The 20,559-nt window shown below is 41.1% G+C and overlaps 1 long non-coding RNA gene across 1 annotated transcript in view; it reads left to right on the forward strand.

The window, feature by feature from the left end:
• Positions 1-5,556: 5,556 nt before the first annotated feature.
• LOC140518248 (uncharacterized) overlaps positions 5,557-20,559 on the forward strand; it is a 28,917-nt gene continuing 13,914 nt past the window's right edge. Inside the window, exons 1-2 of the long non-coding RNA XR_011971880.1 lie at positions 5,557-5,912; positions 14,089-14,406. This is a non-coding gene — a long non-coding RNA (uncharacterized lncRNA). The remainder of the gene's footprint in view (positions 5,913-14,088; positions 14,407-20,559) is intronic.

Raw genomic sequence — 20,559 nt, forward strand, 5'->3', positions numbered from 1 at the left:
GAAAGGAGGGGAATCAGAAATCTATCAATCTGTCTACCTCTGAACAGCTCAGCAAGAGGCAGAAACTCTTTGTTTCTGTAAAACAGGACTTGGGGGAAGGTAGTTTCCTTGGCCCCCGATTTATCTTCATTCACTATTTACTATTGATTAGCATGAAATTAATGGAACACTTAAAATCCCAAGAGAAAGGCTGGCTCCCTTAAAGACTAGGAGAGTTAGCCTATTTGAGTCAGAGGACCACTTACCAGACCTTTTTATGTTAGTGATAGGGGAGGAGCGGGGCATCTAAGAATGTGGTAGGGATGGGACCACTGAGGCTTTGGATAGATAGAATGTTTTGGGGTAGGTTGATTTTCTGTGTTATACTGGCCACCAGAACCATAGTGACTAAATTATATTCACTTTGTGTTAAAGTTTCACAACTGAAATGACTGAACCAAAACGAAATCTGTTAACAGAACCATTGTGAATCAATCACATTTATGGGAGAGCCTCAGATGGGTCTACAGGAAAACCAGCTGGGAGTAAGACCTGTAGAGGTGATCAAAAACAAAACAAAATGATTGTTGTAGCAAAACTCTTACTAAATTAGAATAATTTAGATGCCCAATTCAACTAAATAATTTGACGAATGTATGTTAAGTCCTGTTTGTAGAACACTAGGTTCTGGGAAAACACTGGCCTTATGGAGCTTACATGGAGGCATCATGGGATAGTGGAAAGATGGTTGATTCCAGAGTTAAGCAGCACTGTTTGAATTCCAGTTCTGCCACTTGTGAAACCTTGGGTGTATCAATTAACCACTATAGGCCCAAGTTGCCTCATCTGTAAAATAGTGGGGTTGGACTAGACAACTTCTAAGGTCACTCCTAGCTCAAGATCTATGACCCTAAGCTTTACTATCATGAAGAATAGGACATATGAACTGATAACTCTGGTACATAATAAATGCATCTTGGAAGTACAGAAACAAGTGATGTATGAGGTTCTTATCAGGAAAGGTAATTTCCAATGTGGGTGGGGATTGGAGAAATCTTATTGGAGGGTATGGTCTTTGAGTTGGGCTTTAAAAGTAGATAGAAATTCAAAATATAAAGAGGGGAAAGGAGGCATTCTAGGTCTAGGGAACACTGTGAGCAAAGGTACAGAGATGGGAGAGTGTAGGATATGTCATGTTCAGGGAACAGAGTAGCCCATTTGTACTAGGGTCAGTTAAGGGAATGGAAGATTTGACAGAATGATCAGGAAGTTCCGATCTGCAATAGCTTCTTTTAAAAAAATAATGTTTTATCACTTTGAGAACATATTAACACAAACTAGTGGGTAACAAGTTGTTCTCAACTACAAATTCTTCAGAACTTGTAGTTTAAATTAATAAATAGTTGAAAAGCTTCAGCAAGAGTCACAGAGTAACACCACCTATTTGAATTCAAGTGATGCTGATAAATGGCCTGAAGTGGCAGTTTAAACATTACTACTTGTAATAATGTTGATATTATTCAGTCAATTCAACAAACATTTCCTAAGTACCTGAATGAGTAGGGTCCTGTGTTGGTGCTAGAGGATAAAGGGAATTAGATTAAAAAAAAAAATACAACACAGACTGTGTTGTTCAAGGGATACTCATTCTAAAACGAGGGGTAAGATGATGGTAGAAATAACTATAGTACATGGCAGAATGTAATAGGGAAGTAACATAGTACAGCGTAAAAAGCATAGATTCGAGAGTTAGAAGACCTGGGTTTGAATCCTGTCTCCTTTGTGTAATCTTGAGCAAGCCACTATCCCCTGCTCTAAGCCGCAGGTTTCTCTGCTGTCAAATAAGAGGGTTAGACTTAATCATGGATTTTTACCTTTTTTGTACAGTGGGCTGGTAGTTGGGTGAATCTGACAGACCCCTGCACAAAATGAAATACATAGGATTACAAAGGAAACAAATTATATCATGATCAAAATACTGAAAAAATGTCTTAGACCCTGGGTTAAGAACCCCTGAACTAGAGTTCTGAATTCTGAAGTCCTTTCAGTTCTATGTTGCGGGATGGGAGTGAGGGAACAAACACATAGGTGAGGTTTAAAAAAACAAGTTTCACAAACATGAAATTATTTCCTGGCAGGATAATCAGGGAAGGCTTTCTAAAAGAGGTTACATGTGAGCCAGATCCTGAGGTGGGTATAGAATTTTAGTTGTTTCTAGACATTTGCTTAGCAGGCTAACCTCCCTAGTTCAATTCTTCTGCATCAAACAGAAGTGAAATTGGAGAGGCTTAGTGACTTGACCTACGAAGTGCTCAGAAATGGGCAAGATTATTTGGAGCAGATTGGGAAGGACCTGAGCCTTGCACAATGCAAGGCTCTCAAAGTTTCTGTTCTAAATGTCAGGCCTGGCAGGTTTTAAGAACATGGACAAGCTCAAGTTGTCAGAGCTGGCCTGAGGATCTCTAGAGATAACTAGTTCATGCTAGGGTATGGGTAGCTTGAGGCTTCCAGCTTGGGTCTAGAGAGCTCTGGTTCATGCCAAACATTAGGACTACAGTAGCTGATTGGCCAACAGAATAAGCAGAAAGTGGAGAATCAGAGAAGTCAAGGAATTGGCAAGGAAGGAGAGGAGGAAAGGTTGCTAAGGGGAAGCCTCCTCCAGATCTGCCATTCTACACTGGAGGCAGGGAGAGCCATTAGGAGGCTATGACAATCCAGGTAAGTGGTGATCAAGGCAGCAACTAATAGGAATGGAGACCGGGCAGGACATATGATTTCACTGGTACAGGGAATGCCTGAGTGAGGAAATGCATGCTTTGAAGTTTGCAAAGCAATTTATATACATAATGCCATTTGGTCCTCACAACAACCCCGTGATGTCACTGCTGTTATCTCTATTTTTAGAGATGGAGGATCAGAAGAATCTGAGCTAGTCTTCCTGACTCCAAAGCCAGGACTCTAGCCACCATATTATAATTGTTTCATGAATTAAGAGGAGAGAAAAGAGAATGGGCATGAAATCCATTGTGGTGGAATGGACAGGATTTGGCAAGAGATAGATGGGGATGGGGTGAGGGAGTAAGAAGAGTCAAGAAGTTTTGTGACTCCTGGTGACAGGGATAGTGGTGGTGCCTTCAACTGACAAAGGTAAGTTAGGAAATGGGGAAGGATTTTAGAACACTGTAAAGGGAGGTGATGAGCTCATTTTGTTGACTTTTCAGTGTTGGTGGGACACACAGGTCTAAACATCCATTAGGAAGATCAGAATGTGGGGTTGGAGTTCAGGAGAGAGAGAGAGACAGAGAGAGAGAGACAGAGAGACACACAGAGAGACACACAGAGAGAGACAAAGACAGAGAGAGACAGAGAAAGACAGAGAAAGACAGAGACAGAGACAGACAAACAGAGACAGGGACAGAGAGAGAAGGAAGGAATGGGATAGGAAGGGGAAAGGAGGGGAGGGGAAGGGAAGAAAAAGGGAAAGAAGGGAAGGGAAGGAAAAGATGATAAGAGGACCTAGAGCAGAACCTTAGGGAGACACTACTCTTAGGGACAAAAAAGAAGGTGCATTAAAAACCAGCAAAGGAGACGGTAGGAGAAAAACCAGAAGCTCTGTTGCCAAGTTTCTTGAGGCTTGTGGTACAGAGAAGAGATGAATCTATGCCACAAGGTATCAAGGATATCTGGATCTTTCACAGCTTCTGAGTCCTTTCCTAATCCTTGGATGCAGAGAACATAGACACAAATATCCTCTCTCCTCCTTGAGCTTTTCTCAAGCTCTCTTTATTCTAGTGCCTTCCCTCTGTTAATTATTTACTATTTATCTTGTATACAGCTTGTTTGTATATATGTTTGCTGTCTTCCCCATTAGATTGTAAGCTCCTTGAGGGCTCTTTTTGTATCCCCTGAAGTTAGCACAATGCCTGGCACAGAGTAGGTGCTTAATAAATGTTTATTAATTGACTGATTGCTGGGGGAGGCAGAATCTATTGCCAATAAATGAAATCAGGATACAGCCCCTGTACTACTCGGAAGCTGTCAGTAGGCAGTATATTGTTGTACAGTTCATTTTTCAGTCACTTCTTACTCTTCATGACCCCATTTGGGATTTTCTTGGCAAAGATATTGGAGTGGTTTGCCATTTCCTTCTCTAGCTCATTTTACAGATAAGGAAACTGAGGCAAATAGGTTAAGTGACTTGCCTAGGGTCACATAGCTAATAAGTTTCCAAGGTCAGATTTGAACTCAAGAAGATGAGTCTTCCTGGTACTTAGTCTGGTGCTCAAATCACTGCACCACCTACCAGCTTGAATTATATCAAAAGTTCTAATTCCAAGTTGTTGTTTCCCAGACTGGTCCTTACAACTTGATGGCACAGCTCATTTGTTTGGGAAAACAAAGGAGAGAGCAAGAGTAAACTTAAGACCTAAGGAAAAATATCCTAACAATTAGACCTGTCCTGAAGTGGAAGAGGCTATCTTATCAGGAAGAGGCTTTCCCTTCCCTCAAGGTCTTCAAGCAAACATGACCCTTCTAGAAGGGATTCTTGTCTAGGCAGAGTCTCTGAAGTCCTTTTCCACTCTGACATTCTGTGACCCAGAAGGGCTGCTCTGGGGAGGTTTCCTTTGTATCTATGTTCCCATTTCCCCATATCAAGTGGGCTCTGCTCTAAGGTTTTTGAGATATTAGGAACAGAGAACACCAAAGTGATGATGCCTCTCTGTTATGAAATCAATAACAGCTGTAAAAAGGGAAGATGGAAAGGAATAAGTACTTATATAATATCTACTATGTGCCAAGCGCTTTACAAATACCATCTCATCTAATCCTCACAACAATCCTTTGAGGTAGATGCTGTTTGTTATTATCCCCATTTACAGATGTAGAAACTGAGGCAAACCGAAGTTAAGTGACTTGCCTCAGCACTTACAGATGGTAAGTGTCTGAAGTCACATTTGAGCTCAGGTCTTCCTGATTCCAAGGTGTCTCTTTGAAAACATTAGATCATAGATCTAGGGAAGGACATCGAAGTCTATGTAGTCCAGTCTGATCATTTTGCAGATAGGAATACTGAGTCAAGGAAGTGAAGTGATTTATTCAAAGTCACATGGATCACAAGCATCACAGGTGAGATTTAAATCCAGGTCCTCTAACTTCAGAGCCAGGGTTCTTTCTACTTTGTGGCGCTGACAATACCTCCTGAGCATTTTCCCCTTCTTTTGGACTGGCTTGTGTTAAGCTTATGGGACCTTGACAATCAATAATCACATCCAACAATTTTTCACCCAGAGATTAATGTAATCCCATAACAAGTTTTCACCCCTCCTAGTCTGACAACAACACTTTGTTTAATCCAGGGTCTTCTTCCAGAGGTAATGAAAAAGAAAGAAAAGAAGTGATATAGGAAGAATTTTGCGACACTTGATGGGTGGAAGACCAGCACCTTGGTATGTTTAAAGGAATGTTGGATTTGAAGGCAGTTTCTGCTTTTGATAAGTGTGTGGGCTGGACAGGTCACTTCTAAGGTCTGTTTCAGCCCTAAAGTCTATGATTCTTTGAATTTGGGGGGGATTTAAAAACACTTTCAGAATTTGAAAAATTAGGTCAACTATGGTTTTAGTTGACTTTTTTTTTTAAAGGAGCAAAGAATTTTGACCAAGGGAGGAAGGGAATATTTACGCCCTAGGATATGTGACTCAGTGTTTTTTTTTTTAAAAACCTCTGAATCCTTCCCCATCCTATTTGATAAGCCAAGGTCATTCTCTGAGCTGGTTTCAATCACTTGGACCTTAGTGTGAATAAATTTTTCTTCTGATTTTTATCATGAAAGTGGGATTTAAGAACAGGATACACTGGAGCAGGGAAGAAAGGAAAGTGCTCATGGTCATGACAGGAATATTTATAAATGGGATACTGGGGCACTTGGAGCCAAGGTTGGTCAATTTTGAAATCCTGCATAGCATTGGTGCTGAGTAGGAGAACCCAATTGTCAGATGAAAAACAGTGTATTCTCTTCTTATATTTTCTCAGAGCACTTTGTTAAGATCTCTCCCTTTTCTTTTTTCTTTTTCCTTCCTCTCTCCCTTTCTTCTTTCCTTCCTTCCCTAATTTCCTTTCTTCCCTTTCTTTTACTTCTTCCTTCCATCTTCCCTCCCTCCCTCCCTTCTTTTCCCTTCTCTTTCCCTTCCTTTCCTCTTTCACTTCTTTCTCCCTTCTTCCCTCCATCCCTTCTTCCCTCTTCCTCTCTCTCTTTTTCTATACATATTTATTTCATACTTACTATATTAAAGTACTGTGTTAGATGCCCAAGAAAGATAACCTGCTCTTATCACATTCTATTTGCATTCTGTTAATTTATGTGTAACCTAGGTTTCAAGCTTGAATTATACAAGTCTGTATAAGATTCTCATTGGTGAAGGGAAAACTGACAAAAATTGTGGGTCTATATGAGGAGTACAGTTGGTGTGGAAGTTTGGGAGGAAAGACTTTTTTTTGCTTTCTTCTTTAAGAGAAGTATTTGTGGTTCTAGATCCCTTTTGGGGAAAAATCCAAAGAGAAAGAAAATAGACTTCAGAAGACAGATACATAGGAGAAAGAACTCTTGCCTTGTAGAGACACTGGGGTGGGGAATTTCTGCTTGGGTGGAATCAGGGAGTCTCTCTCCATTGAGCTGATATTTCTTGCTTCTAGTGGGGGAGTTTGATCACTTTATGTATTGTCTGGTGTATGTTAATCTGTATAACTTTTCTAGATTTCTGTTTGTTATCTACTTTGATAAATGGTTTTATTCATAATAATTTGTGATGGTCTTTTGTTTAGCATTTGGTTGGAAGGAACCAAGCCTCAAGATATCAGTGATATGCCTTCTATCTAAGAGATAGTGACTGGGAAAATACCTTGAACCTAAGGAAAAAAAAATTTTCCTTAGACTAGCAATATTTAGGGGAAGTCAATAGATATAATTCTAGTCTAATATACATTATCTCTGAAGAGATCAGTATGGGTAACCTTATGATCCTTTCTCTGGTTTCCCAGCAAGTAGAAATCAAAATCTCCATTCCAAATCAAAAGAGGTGAACGGAATTCTATAGATATGTATTCATGTCTTCCTGCAAATCTCATTTGGATAGCCAATGTGGATACAAACTTGCATGGCTAATACATAACTTACATATGTATTTGTGCTATCCTCCCTCTTAACTTCTGAGCTCCTTGAGGGTAGAGAGCTTGTAATTTTTCAAATTCATGGCCCGAGAACTCATGGCAGGGCTTTATACATAGTAGGTGTGTCATAGCTGTTTATGGAATGGAATTGAAAATAATATTTACTGCCAGGGGCTAATGGCCGAACTGTGTTGCAAGGCTGGGTCCTTCAATGTCCTATTGTCTTTGTTGTCTATAAAATATGTCAGAGTAGGACACTGGAATCTCAGAACACAGAATGTTAGAAATGGAAGAGGACTTAGCTCAATAGAACATAGACCATCAGAGCTAGAACAGGCTTTGGAATGGCAACACAGAATGTCAGAGCTGGATGTACCCTTGGGATCATAGGACATCCAATGTCAAAGCTGGGAGGGGGCCTTAGAATGATAGAACATAAAATATTGAAGCTGAAAGGGCCTTGATAGGAATTCATGCCTCTAACTGTTATTAACCTTAACCCTAAATGCTTCCAACTCTGACTCGAACTGACTAGCCCGACCCCTTCATTTTATAAATGTGGAAATTAAGACAGAAGAACATACCCAAGGTCACATAGTGACCGTACCAGATTAGAACTCAGTTCCCCCACTTCTTAGCCCAGGAGATAGAAATGTTTGTTCAGTTTTCCAGAGTATACTTTCCTGGCACTTACTTGGGACTCCATTATTTTTAGCCATCACATGACATTATGCAACATTTGAAATGTGTTTCTTTCAAATTTTGGTGACTTATAAGTCTCCGTTTCCAGGATACTCCCTTAATGTCTCCCTTCCTTTATGGCCTCAGGAGTTGTTTTTTCTAAACTCTAGAAATTTATTTTTATGATTTCTGGGGCAAGGGTTTGGTGCGGGCACATTATTTTAATGATGAATTATATGGAAAGACAGAAGAATTGCATCTTTTCTTCCCTTGATCTCATAGAACTACAAGCTGTTGTTTATCAATAGTGGCGAAAGCTATAGCTGGTTCGTGAGCATGTTTTAAATAGACTTAAATAGCCTGACAAAAGCTGACAGCTGGGGACTAGTCACCTGAGATGATTAGAATTGAAGATTAGAATTCTTCAATTGGTCCAAACCAGAGGCAAGTTACTTTTTGAAGATTTTAAATGACCTAGAAAGAAACATGGGAGTAGGAAACCTGGGTTAGAATCCAAGTTCTGCCACTTATTACGAGACCTTAGACAAGTCACTTCTCTCTCAACCTTTATTTCCTTATCTTTAAATGGGAATAATAAAAAACGTACTGTAGAATTGGTATGAAGGCACCACTCCATAAATAAGCTTATAGTCAAGTGCTATAGTCAAGTGAACTTATTGTCAAATTGCATTCAGTTCAGGCCAACAAATTCAGAAACATGGTATAATTGAAAGAGGGGAAAAAGGAAGGGAGCAAATTTTTTTAAGTGCCTACTATGTGCCAGGCATTATGCTAAGCACTTGTCAAATATTCTCTTTGATCCTAATGAGCCCTAAGTCATTCATCTGTAAGCTCTTTTGAGGAATAAATATATTTTGAGCATAGGGGCAGCGGTGGTGCAGTGGATAGAGCAGGAGTCAGGAGGACCTGAGTTCAAATCTCACCTCAGACACTTGACACTCACTAACTGTGTGACCTTGGGCAAGTCACTTAACCCCAACTGCCTCATCCTGGGTCATCTCCAGTCATCCTGATGAATATCTGGTTACTGGATTCAGATGGCTCTGGAGGAGAAGTGAGGCTGGTGACCTGCACAGCTCTCCCTCACTCAAAACAAAGTCAAGTGCAAGCCATGTCATTATTTCTCTGATGACATGGTCTTCTTTGGCAATGAAGGACGAACACACACATATTCTGAGCACATGGAGTACAGGGCCTGGAGCTCAGCAGACAGTTTAAGCTTGTAGAATTGACTGGGGAGAAAAAATTCTGGATCAGTTTGGATCCATTACTACTTAGTTGGGTAAATAATTTCCCCCTCTGGGCCTGTTTCCTCATCTGAAAATGGCATCATAATTCTTGCACTTCTAAGAGGCCAGGCAGGGATTTTTGAAGATTAAATAAGATAATATCTGCAAAGAGCTTGAAAAAACTGAAAAGTATTTTGGAAAAGACATCAGATCTAGAGTGAAGTTTACCTTCAAAATATCACAAAAAGAGTTTGGTTTAGCAAACAGTGCAAATCAAGATGGCTAGCAGGATAGCTAACTTTTCCAATAAAGGGAGCAAATAGTTTCTAAGTATTAACGTACTGGCTACAAATAATTCTTATCAATTCATCAAGGCAGGACCTCTACTTAGCAAACCTTCCTTGGTTTCTTTTGAATCACCCCATGGACTCCAAAGTAATCTAGCTGCATCTTTTTAAAAATATGCATAAATCCAGACCTGTCATTACAAACCAGATTCATCCACTTCCTAATAGGTCTGAGTTAGGGAGGTTCCACACTGGAATCTGTTGAGCATCAAGGAACTTTTTACTTGATAAGAATTTTAAATCCAAGTCATTTGAATAAGAAAAATGTCAAATAAACTTGTAATTCAGTTCAATTCAAGAGGTAAGAGAGGTGAAGGCTCACCTGTAAGAGACAGCAATCAGGGGCAATAGCCTGGTTGTAGGCAGATTGATGAAGAAATGGTTGGGAAATATAGGCAATTATATAGGTTTAGCTTGGCAGAGCAGGGAGGTTCCACATGTGGCCTCTCAAATTGTAAATCTAAGTCAGTGCCTTAAATCAGAATTCACCTGCAACATAGGTAGATTTCATTGGGGGAAGAGATGAGGTATGCTATGAACTGTGGTCTTGCATGACTAAATAAGGAAGTAATATTTTCTCCTGTGGGAAATGGGGAGTCGTTGAAAACTCTCTAGGAAGAATTCTATGACATCTGATGGGTAGAAGACTAGCATCTTGGTATGGCTAAAGGAATGTGAGATTTGGAGGAAGTTTCTGCTTCTGTAAAGTATGTGATCTAGATTAGGTGACTTCAAAGTTCTGTTCCGTCTCTAAAGTCTATGATTCTTTGAAATTGGGGGGGTTTTAAAATTTTTTCAAAATTTGAAAAATTTGGTCACCTATGGTTTTGATTGCCTTTTTTTCACAAAGAGCAAAGAATTTTGAATATGAAATATCAATTTAAGTCAGTAAGTGTTTATTAACATCTTTCCTATGTGCCAGACCTTGTGCTGGGGACTGAAGGGGACAAAAGAGGAATAAGACATTGTCCTTGTCCTCATCAAGCATACAAAAAACTAAGAAGAATAATTCAGGGAAAAATAACAAGGGAAATGATACAGCTCACAATTCTACAGTGCTTTAAGGTTTACAAAACACTTTCCTTACAATAGCTCTGTAAGGTAGGTAATATAAGGATTATTATCCCTCTCCCCCATTTTTCAGACAACTAGACTCAGGCAGAGAGGTGAAATGATTTATCCACAATCTCTGTTATTAGTCAGTAAGAACTGGAGATTGACCTGAGAGGACTGTAAGAGAAGCATTAAGTATAGAAGGGACTTGGAGGAAGGAGATATCAATTCTCCTTAGGAGGTAGGGGAGGGAAAGGAAAGACTTTTAAAGTCCCATTTAAGCTGAGTTGAGGATGGGCAGGATTTTTAGAGGCAGAGATTGGTAGGCTGGAAGGTAACTGGCTTAAGGCACTGACTTGGGTTCACAATTTGAGAGGCCACACCTGGAACTACCCAGCTCTGGCAAGCTAAAGCTATGTAACTACTAATTCCTAGTGATCTCTTCACCATGCTGCCTACACTCAGGCCAACCTTGGCTTGGTTGCCTGGCTCATTTTATCTTAACCAGAAACAGGACTTCTTCAGCACTTCTCTTTGGGCATTTTCATTCAATGCTCTCCTCCTTTTCATCTTCCCATTACTATTGATTCCATTTATTATTCACCAATATTACATCTTGTATTCCCTCATTAAAATGGAAACTCCTAGAGGGTAAGCCTGTCTTATATTTGTATCCAAGAGGCCTGGCACAAAGTAAATACTCTGTCTGACTATCTATCTATCTATCTATCTATCTATCTATCTATCTATCTATCTATCTAATCTATATATAGATCTATATATTTACTTATGTATCTATATATCTCTCTATCTAGGGTGCCAGGGTATTGTTTCAGAAAATGAAGTCTATTCACAGAGAGGAGTTCTGATTTTGTATCAGCTCTCTGCCACATCTCGAATGCTTTTCATTAGCTCCAGTCAAGGCTTAGCTCAAATTCAACCTCCTGAATAAGGCCTTTTCCTCCATCTCCCCTCTCCTTCCACTTGTTAGTGCTTCCCTTCCCCCAAATTACCTTGTATATATTTTGAGGTTAGCTGTTAACATGTTGCCCCAGCTTCCCCTCCAATAGAATGTAAAATCCTTTAGGGCAGGAACTTTTAATTTTGTTTTTGTATTCTTAGCATGGTTATATGACACATAGCAAGTGCTTAATAAATGCCTGTTGGATTAAATGGAATCTACCTTGATATTAATTTTATTATAACATGTATAAATTATCTTGTAGCTTAGAAACTGATAGACTGAGGTAGTTCTTGGAGTTTGGTCCTTTGGGGCCTCTGATAATAAACTATTATACTATCCAGGGGAAGGGAACCTGTAGCCTCAAGGCCATGTGTGGTCTTCTAGGTCCTTAAGTGCAGCTTTTTTGACTAAGTCCATTATTAAGAGGATTTGTTCTGTGAAGTTTGGATTCAGTCAAAGGGGTGCTCTTGAAGACCTAGGGGGTCACATGTGACCTTGAGGCTATAGGTTTTCCACCCCTGTTTTAATGTTCTATTTTCATAACACATTATGGGTCATTCATTATTAGTTTACAAATGTCCCTTTCCCAGTTATGGTCACAGAAGCTCTTTGTAGAGAACCATGGTATAGCAGAGAGCATGTTGGATTTGGAGTCAGGGGAGATCTACCCTCCAATCCCACATTTGCTGGCTATGGGACAACAGGAAAGTCACTTCACTTTTCTGAGTCTCAGTGTCCCTATCTGTAAAATGAGGGAAATAACACCTCTCATACATCCTTCAAAGGATCTTCTCAAGGATCAAATGAGATGATTGATGTTAAATATCTCACAAATCTTGAATTTCATTGAAATGTTAGTTTTGTGCTTACATCAGGGGACGTGAGAAGGTGTGAGACTGAGTTCCTTCAGGGAAGGAGAGAAAAACTGACCAAAAAAGCCTTGGTGGTGGCAGTGGAAGAGTAGGTAAGCCAAATTCTGAGGCTGATGGGAAAAAAATAAAAGGAATAATAGGGAAGTCAGAATCAAAAAAATGTCCCTGTGTTTTTTTTTTTTAACCTCTATCTGACTCCAGTCTTCCCCAGTTCCTTACTGTCCAACAGCCCTGTATCATCAATCCATGTTTCTAGTATCTATTACTTCTGATCTCCCCCAAGTCCCCTCTGCTGGAGCCTCTGGCCTCTGCAATGGCAGCCTGCACCAGTGTCTGAGAGCAGAAGGAGTTCCCACCTGCCTTGGGAGAAATGAACTCCCTGCCATTCTCAGGTTGGAGTTCTGAATGCATTTTTTTCCACATAGAAAATATTCTATGCTGTACTGACTCCAAGAATGAAGTTCAAATCTGATCTTAGACATTTGCTCAGGCTGTGATCTTGAGTTTATTTCCCTAAACCTCAGTTTCTTTGGCACAATGTTGATAAAAATAGCATGTTCCTCACAGGGTTTTTGTTTTTTTAATGAAAATTGAAATGAGTAATAGTTAACTAACAAAGCTAGCGTTTATACAGTGCTTTGAGATTTGCACAGCACTTTAAATCCCATTTGATTCTTACAACAACCTGGGTTATGGGCACTTTTATTACCCCCATTTTACAGATGATGAAGCTGAGGCAGAGGGCAATTAAGTGATTTGGCCCAGGTCAATAAACATTTTGTGGTTTTTTAATTGTTTTCAGTTCTTGACAGAACTCCTTTTTGGAGTTTTCTTGGCAAAGATACTGGAGTGGCTTGCATTTCTTTTTCAGCTCATTTTATAGATAAGGAAACCAAGGCAGACAGGGTTAAGGGATTTGTCCAGGGTGACACAACTAGTAAGTGTGTGAAGCTGGATTTGAACCTAGGTCTTCCTGACTCTAGGCTGGGTGCGCTACCCACTGCACCACCTGGGAAACTTTAAAAAAATGATATAAATGCAAGCTATTATTATTAGCCCCATGCGTTACTTTAGATGTATTAATGGGAAAATAGTTGTAGAAATGGCACTTCAGCAGCATTAGCAGGAGCCTAGTGCCCAGAGTGTGGGAGGTAATAATAGTATTGCCATCCTTTGCTCTGGCTAGATCATATATGGGATAGTATATTCCATTTTAGGCACCAACATTTCAGAAGGACATTGATAAGCTGGCAGGGGTGGGTGGTGGGTGGGAGAGAAATTAGGATGGAGAAAGTCCTTGAGAGAATGTCATTGTTGAAGGAGTTGGTGATATTTAGTCTAGGGAACAGCAAACTAAGAAGGAACGTGATACAAGTATTTGAAGGACTGTCATAGGGGAAAGGAATTAGGAAGGGAGGAAACAATAATTTATTAAGTGCCTAAGAGGGATTTTACAAATATTATCTCATCTAATCCTCAGAACAACCCTGGGATGTAGGTGTTACTATCCTGATTTTACAGTTGAGGAAACTGAGACAGAGGTTAAGTGACTTGCCCCGAGTCACACAGCTAGTAAGTTTCTGAGGCTACATTTGAACTCAGGTCTTCCTGATTTCAGGTTCAGCACTCTATGTTCTGATCCATCTAGCAGCCTTGCTCTTAGCCCTAGAGGGTTTAAGTTTGTCCTTCATTTTCAAAGAGGACCAATGACATCACAGATTGATGTCTTGACGTGTGTATGAATTGGGCAAAGTTATCAGTCTCACTGTCTCTTCCAGAGTCATCGAAGTCCAGTGGCATCACAAAAGTCAGGACAACTGGTGATGGCCCAGGATGCAGTGGATGACCTTGGTGTCTTCAATGTCTGACCAAGCTCTAAGAGCTCCACGTTGTCTGCTTCAGCTGCTTTCATGGACGTTGGAACAAATTGTTCTCATCTACTGGGGGAGATCTTCACATGCTTGGGGGTAGACATTCTTCTAATTCATTGACGGGTTTACAGCCTGTTGGTTACCCTCAACCTGGTTTAGCCCATCTTGCTGAGATGGTTTCCTGGGGTTTGCCCACTGTGCATGCTACAGCTTCTTGGAGCCCAGGTGAGAGTTGGTGAAAGAGGTAATACAAAGGGTGGATAAGCAGCCCCGAGAAGGGCTTGGCAGCCCCCACACCACTCCCTGAATAACCCATATACCCCAGAGGGTAGGATTAGGAACGGTAGAAAGGAGATACAGAAAAGTAGATTTAGACTCAAACATGTTCTTTCCACCTTCATGACATCTCTTGTATCAATCCCCTTCTCTCTGTTCTCATGACTTAGGCCCTCATCACCTCTAACCTGTACTTCAGAAATAGCTATATCTGATATCCCTGCCTCGAGTCTTTCCTCATTCCAACCTAGCCCCTACTCAGTTGACCAAAGAGATTTTTCCTAAATTTCAAATCTGACTATGTCCTCTCCTTGCTTAGTGGGGTCCAGTGGCTTCCTTTTAGCACAGTTTTAACCAATTAAAGCAATTAAATCTCATGCCATCCTGTATATATATCCTGTAAAATTCATGCCATATCCTATATAATTGCCTCTGCTTGTCATTCAGTCCTTAGTAACCTGGCTCCTTTTTACCTTTCCGGTCTTCTTATACCTTATTCCCTTCCATGTACTCTACAGGTACAGGAACCTGTACAATTACAATTGTTCTTCAAACATGCCACTCCATCTTTGGTCTCCAGGCCTTCACACTTGTCATTCTCTGTGTCTGGAATGCTCTGTCTTTTTACTTCCACTTCTTAAGTTTCCTTAACTTCCTTCAAGACTCAGCTCAAGTCTACCTTCTGCAGCTAGCCTTTCCTGGTCCCTCCAGTGGCTACATGCCTTCCATTGTCTTCCATCTATTCTGTATATATCTTCTATGCACTTAGCTATTTTACATATAGGCTCCCCCATTAGACTCTGAGATCCTTGACAGCAGGGACTATTTTTATTTCTCTCTGTCTCTCTCTCCCTTTCTCTTGTTCCCTTTCTTTCTTTCTTTCTTTCTTTCTTTCTTTCTTTCTTTCTTTCTTTCTTTCTTTCTTTCTTTCTTTCTTTCTTTTTCTTTCCTTCCTTCCTTCCTTCCTTCCTTCCTTCCTTCCTTCCTTCCTTCCTTCCTTCCTTCCTTCCTTCCTTCCTTTTTTCTTTCTTTCTTCTCCCCAGTGCTTGAGCACAAAGTCTGAATAAACAATTAGCAAATGCTCACTGACTGACTGACTTATTGTAAAGAAAAACTTCCTAACAATTAGGACCATACATAGATGGAATGGAATGCTTCAGGATGTACTGGGTTCCATCTCATCAGAGGTATTCAATAACACAATTGGATGGGTTTAGAGCTTGATAGAGGGCTGAACTAAAAGAATCATTATTAATGGTTCAGTGTCAACATGGTAGAAAGTTTCCAGTGGAGTATCCCAGGGATCTATGCTTGGTCTTCTATTATTTGACATTTTTATCAATAATTTGGATAAAGGCATAGATGGAATGCTCAAATGCTCATCGAATAGGCAGATGATATAAAGAGACAAATTTAAGCTTTATGTCAGAAAATCTTCCAAGCAGTTCAAGATGTTCAGTAGTAGAAGGGACTCTCTCAAGACGTGGTGGGTTGCTCCTGAAGATGGCTTCTGACAGAGGCTGGACCACCTCATGTTCAGTAGGTGGGGATTCTTTTCATATATGGGCTAGACTAAATGACCACTGGATTCCTTTGGAACTCTCAGATTTTCTAATTTAAGGAGATGTTAGATGTCAGTATTCTTGTTTAGGTATTAGTCCCTTCCACCTCTACCATTCTGGACTTCTGTCATCCCCAGAGAGGTTGCCTCCTCTCTTAGGGGAGGATTGCTTCTTATTATTACTGTCTCTTCTAGTCATAATGGTCCTTGTTATTACTGGTAAGGATTATTGTCTGTTTGACAGATGAGGAAATTGAGACCCTGAGAGGAGACATGACTTATATAATCCTGTAAGTCAGTCAGTGCCCTAGCACATACTAAACCCTAAGGCCTGACCCTAAGTTCATTGCTCCTTCTTCTCACTTCATCACATTGCCTCATCCCAACACCCTTCATCCGATGAGGAATAAATTGTCTATGAGGACCAGAGGAGGGACTCAGAAGTCAAGTTTGCATCTTGAACATGTGATCAGTCTGTCATCTGAGCAACCATACATAGCTTGGTATCCCTTCTCTTGGAGAGGGGGTCCATTAGGGAGATATGTGGATGTTGGTGGGGATGGGGTTAGGAAAAGGGAGGAGGAGAGAGAACTGAGTTTTAATTCAGGATCTGCTCTATCATCATGTCATGTTCTCTCTCTGATCCTGTTTCTCCTTTCTATGAGATGAGAAGGTTGGAGCTAATCTTGAAGATTCCTTCCAGCTCTGACAGCTTGTGTCCTATGCTTTAAAGTCCCTGGTAGGTCTGACATTCTATGTTTCTATGAAATAAGACTGGTTTGCATAAGAGTGGCAATCATCGTGAGGCAAGGAAAAACTCCCTTGCCTGGTCTGGGAGTCAGGGGACTTGCTGTGTGACTCTAAGTTCCTCTCCCCTTTGGAGCCTCAATTTCTTCATGTACCAAAGGGGGTAGGGATGGGATTGGACTTGATAGTCTCCAAGGTTCCTTCTAGTTTGGATGGCCTCCTGCAAATTGACATTCCGATTGAAAATTGGCCACCTGTCCCAGATCTACAGCTAGCCATCTGAGTGGTGGCCAGAAGACCAGTTTTTCTAGGGATTTATTCTGTGGGTCTTATGGTCTGAGTGACAAATATATAATAGGAAGAATGAGAAAAATAAAAGCCCCACAAAGTTCTGCCAGTGCCAGGAACTGCCCACTGTGGGCGAATCTCCTCTTTTCTCCAGCCTGTACTAAGGGAACATATTCAGAATCCTGGTGTATTCTGCAGAAATGGACATTTTCTTCCTAATCTAATTTTAATTGGCGTTACGCTCCAGTTGAGCCAAAAAACGAATGGAAAAAACAAAAACAAAGCTCGTGTTCAAAAACAAAGATGTGACTTGACCAAGGGAAGGAGGGCTGCCTGGATTTGGCCTCACTCAGCCCTCAGAGAAGCGGTAGCCGTATGTCCACCCAGGTACTGGCTACGGGGAGGGCTTGGGGGTCCGTGGAGGGGGATAGGGGGCAGACCGTGCCCTGCATTCACCCAGGCCGTCTTGGTGAGGTGAGGCATCATGGGAAAGGACTTTGACGGTCGCAGTTGCTGGGCTGCCAATAGAAACAGCTGTCGCTTCTCAGCAGAATGATAACTGTAAGCAGCAGGCACCGGCTGATTATAATTAAGGACTCTGTTTTCAAATTGAGCGTGGGGGAGGGGAAGAGAAACAGAGAGAGAGAGAGATACAGGTAGAAAGACAGAGAGAGAGGAGAGAAAGAGAAAGAGGAAAGAGAGGAAGGGAGGAAGAGAGAGAAAGTGAGGCGAAGGGGAGAGAGGGAAAGGGGAAGGGAGAGACAGGCACGGAGATGGAGAGGTACAGAGAGAGTCAGAGGTAGTAAAGAGGGGGGAAGGAGAGACATAGAGAGATGAACAGACATGCTGAGAAAGAGACAGTCAGAGATGCCTAGTGACATAAGGAGAGACAGAGGCAGAGAGGTGCAGGAGAGACAGAGACAGAGAGACAGAAGAGAGAGGGAGAACACAGAAAGAGGAGAGAGAGATGGAATGGAGAGAGGAGGGGGAGGATACAGAGACACACAGAGAGATACTCCCAGACAGGTAGACATAGATCCCCAAGCAGACTCAGAGATGGAGTGGTATATACAGTAAGAGAGACACAGTGTGACAGAGATGGATGGGAAAGAAGTCGGATGCAGGGATAGAGTGAGAAAGGGAAATAAAAATAAAGCTACCAAATCACAGAAGACAGGAGAGAGGGCAAAGGAGGGGGTCAGAGGACAGGAGAAGGGGGAAAGAAAAGGGAGTGATAGGGAAGGGGGGAGGATGGGAAAAGGGAAGGCTAAGAGCAGTCAGTGCAGGAGGAGAGAGAATCACCACAGAATCTCACAGTTGGAAGGGACTTCAGAGGCCATCTTGTCCAATCTGTTCCTCAGTTTATCACTTGGATGTTTTGCTGGCACCTCAAACTCAACATGTCCCTGAGTGAACTCATCATCGCTCCCCCTCCCCCAACCTGTCCCTCTTCCAAATATCCCAGTTCTTGTTTCAGCATCCTTTCAGTTACCCAGATTTGTAAGGAAGAGGCAGCCTCGACTCTTCCCCTCTCTTTAGAGGCAGCTAGGTGATGCAGGCAATAGAATGAAGTCAAGAAGGAAGTCCTGAGTTCAAATCCAGAGTCAGACACTTACTAGCTGTCAGACCCTGGGCAAGGCAGTTAATCTCTGTTTCAGTTTCCTCAAGTATCCCAGGAAGATGATAAGTAGCACCTTTCTTCCAGGTTGTTGTAAGGACTGAATGAGATATTGGCAAAGCACTTTTAAGTGCTTTATTAAGTGCCTGGTACATGATCATGTCTTCTTGCCTCAACGCCTAGAGTTCTATGTGCTGCACCACCAGGTGCCATGATACCCCAAGGTTGTTTCTTCTGTGTGATTCTTTATCAGTAATGAGCTGCCATCTACTCCTTTCTACCATGTACCTTCCCACTACTATTTGGCTGGCCTGCCACTTTAATTCTTTAGAGACTGTGGCAGTCTATGACTTGTACCTGTACAGTGCCATCGGGAGAATATTGATTTGTTTTTAAAAAATCCCTTTGCTTCAGGGAGTTATTTGGGGTCATTAAAAGCTGTTGTTGTTTAGTTGATTTCAGTCTTGTCTGACTCTTTGTGACCCCCTTTTGAGGTTTTCTTTACAAAATCACTAGAGTGGTTTCCTTTTCCAGTTCATTTTACAGATGAGGAAACTGAGGCAAACAAGGTTAAGTGATTTGCTCAGGGTCACACAGCTACTAAGTATCTGAGGCCAGATTGGAACTTATGAAGATGAGTTTTCTTGGTTCTACACTTGGCATGGTATCCACTGTGCCACCTAGCTGCTCTTTGAAGCAGGAGACCTGGGTTCAAATCTATTCTCTGATGTTGTGTAGCTTTGTGACTCTGGACAAATTTACAAACCTTAAGGTGCTATGGAAATGTGAGCTATTGTTATTTTACAGGATGACTCAATAAATCTTTAAGGATTTGGTTAATTATCTCTTGACTTTGATTGGAATAAAGGTTGGCAGGGAAGCCATATATCAAGAAATAGTTCTCTCAAACTGCTTTGACTACTGTAAAAACTCTCTGCTTTCTGGTTGAGTAGGGCCAAGCATATTGCATCAAGAGGTCTATTACCACTAGGTTGCTGCTCATATCATTCCATTCCCTTTTCAGATCCCCTGTTATGGGGATCATCAAGTTTTCTCATAGACAGGGCCTGCAAGACACTATATCTATATTCAAGTAGGTTCTCTTAAGCCAGTAAGGCATCTGAACTCATAAAAATTGACTAGAGATGCTCCCCATCTCTAGCGTTTGTCAAAGAGAAGTTCAATGGGTCACTGCTTTCCCATATCTGAAAATGAGCTCTCATACATGAAGAGCTCACACAGAGCCCAACACTTTGCAGTAGCAAGTTACTCTCAGGTCATGAACTACAGTTTGGGGTGCATCTTACTTTCAAGGTATCTCCTATAGGCAAATGCAACAGGCTTCTGGTAGTCACTTTTTCCCTGGTACAAAACTGACATGAGGCCTTTAAAGGGGTGTCCATGTGTTGCATGAGTAGTGAACTCAGTCCTGATCAAATTATTTATCCTGTACCTATAAATTGGGGGAATAGCTGAATAAATTGTTGTATATGATTATGATGGAATACTTTTGTTCTCTAAGAAGTAGTGAGCGGGATACTTTCAGAAAAACCTGGAAAAACTTACATGAACTGTTACAGAGTGAAGTGATTAAAATAGGAGAACATTATACACAATAACAACAATATTGTAAGATGATCAACAATGAAAGACTTAACTATTCTCGGCAATACAACGATCCAAGACAATCCCGAAGGACTAATGATGAAAAATGCTATCCACCTCCAGAGAAGGAACATATGAAGTCTGAATGCACATCAAAGCATACTATTTTTTACTTTCTTTTTTTTTTGGTTCAAGTTTTCTCCCACAAACTGACTAATATGGAAATATGATTTACATGATTGCACATATATAACATACATCAGACTGCTTACTGTCTCAGGGA

The sequence above is a fragment of the Notamacropus eugenii genome, chromosome 1 (assembly GCF_028372415.1).
Source record: "Notamacropus eugenii isolate mMacEug1 chromosome 1, mMacEug1.pri_v2, whole genome shotgun sequence".
Classification (NCBI taxonomy): Eukaryota; Metazoa; Chordata; class Mammalia; order Diprotodontia; family Macropodidae; genus Notamacropus; species Notamacropus eugenii.